Raw genomic sequence first — 2,175 nt, 5'->3', positions numbered from 1 at the left:
GAGAGAGAGAGAGAGAGAGAGAGAGAGAGAGTAAATTATTGGTGTTTATCATATTTTTTTCCCATCATGTGCATTAGGGTCGCCATTCAGTGAGAGAGAGAGAGAGAGAGAGAGAGAGAGAGAGAGAGAGAGAGAGAGAGAGAGTAAAGGAGGAGGCAGTAGACACCTGCCGAAACGATAATTACTCCCAGTGAGGTGTGCAGCACTGTTCAGGGGGTGCTGTGAACTTATCATTAAACCCAGCTGTGACCTCACTGAACGTTTCCCTTTGTGTCTCACAACACAAGGGGGCAGTCACAGCCTGCCCTCTAAAGACAACTCTCTTCCTCCACACAAAACTACAAGCACCTAATAACACACACACCCTTCACTCAAAAATTTTAAAATCATCATGGCGACTCCTACACCAGCCTCGGAGTCCTCATCTGGGGAGGGGACCATAAATGTCCCCAGGTCGGACTGCCTTTCTGTCGACTACCCTAAGTGTCTTGACACCCCCTCAACTTTTTCTTCATTAACTTCTGCAAAATTCGCGGTCTAAGATCTAATTTTCAATCTGTAGAACACCACCTCTCCTCTTCTAAACCTCATCTTCTTTTCCTCACTGAAACTCAGGTGTCTGAGGCAACTGACAGTAGCCCCTTTTCTGTTCCCTCCTACTTTCTCTATCCTCATTTTCGATCCAAAGCTGGATGCTGCGTTTATGTGCGCAATGACTTAATCTGCTCTCGTGCCCACGCTCTTGAATCTTCCGAGTTTTCCACCATCTGGCTACGACTACAGAGTCACTCTCATACTAAATTTATCTGTGCTGTATACCTCTCACCTAACTCCTCTGATTATAAGAAATTCTTTGACTACTTAACTTCCAAAGTGGAGCACATTCTGACCCTCTTCCCTTTTGCAGAGATCTCCATTCTTGGAGACTTCAATGTTCACCACCAGCTTTGGCTTTCCTCTCCCTTCACTGACCATCCTGGTGAACTAGCCTACAACTTTGCTATCCTCCATGACCTAGAGCAATTGGTGCAACATTCTTGACCTTTTCCTGACCTCTAATCCTTCTGCTTATGCTGTCACCCTTTCTTCTCCGTTGGGCTCCTCCGATCACAATCTCATATCTTTACCTTGTCCTATCGCTCCAATCCCTCCTCAGGATCCCCCTAAGCGAAGGTGCCTCTAGCGTTTTGCCTCTGCTAGTTGGGGGGACCTGAGGAGGTATTTTGCTGAATTTCCTTGGAATGACTACTGCTTCCGTGTCAGAGACCCGTCTTTGTGTGCTGAGCGCATAACAGAGGTGATAGTGTCTGGCATGGAGGCGTACATTCCTCACTCTTTTTCTCGTCCTAAACCTTCTAAACCTTGGTTTAACACAGCTTGTTCTCGTGCTATACATGATAGAGAGGTGGCCCACAAAAGGTACTTAAGCCTTCCATCACCAGAATCTCATGCACTTTATATTTTTGCCCAGAACCATGTTAAGTCTGTTCTCCAACTAGCCAAAAACTCCTTCATTAACAGAAAATGTCAAAACCTTTCAAGATCTAACTCCCCTCGTGATTTCTGGCATCTAGCCAAAAATATATCCATTAACTTTGCTTCTTCTTTCCCTCCTCTATTTCAACCAGATGGCACCACTGCTATCACATCTATTTCTAAAGCTGAACTCTTTGCTCAAACCTTTGCTAAAAACTCTATCTTGGACGATTCTGGGCTTGTTCCTCCCTCTCCTCCACCCTCTGACTATTTCATGCCACGTATTAAAATTGTTCGCAATGATGTTTTCCATGCCCTCGCTGGCCTAAACCCTCGGAAGGCTTATGGACCTGATGGGGTCCCTCCTATTGTTCTCCGAAACTGTGCCTCCGTGCTTGCACATTGTCTAGTCAAACTCTTTCAGCTCTGTCTGTTAACATCTATCTTTCCTTCTTGCTGGAAGTTTGCCTACATTCAACCTGTTCCTAAAAAGGGTGACCGTTCTAATCCTTCAAACTACCGTCCTATTGCTTTAATTTCCTGCCTATCTAAAGTTTTTGAATCTATCCTCAACAGGAAGATTCTTAAACATCTATCACTTGACAACCTTCTATCCGATCGCCAGTATGGGTTCCGTCAAGGCCGCTCTACTGGTGATCTTCTGGCTTTCCTTACTGAGTCTTGGTCATCCTCTTTTAG

This window comes from Scylla paramamosain, unplaced genomic scaffold (genome assembly GCF_035594125.1).
Source record: "Scylla paramamosain isolate STU-SP2022 unplaced genomic scaffold, ASM3559412v1 Contig111, whole genome shotgun sequence".
Classification (NCBI taxonomy): domain Eukaryota; kingdom Metazoa; phylum Arthropoda; class Malacostraca; order Decapoda; family Portunidae; genus Scylla; species Scylla paramamosain.
This window is presented reverse-complemented; position numbering follows the sequence as displayed.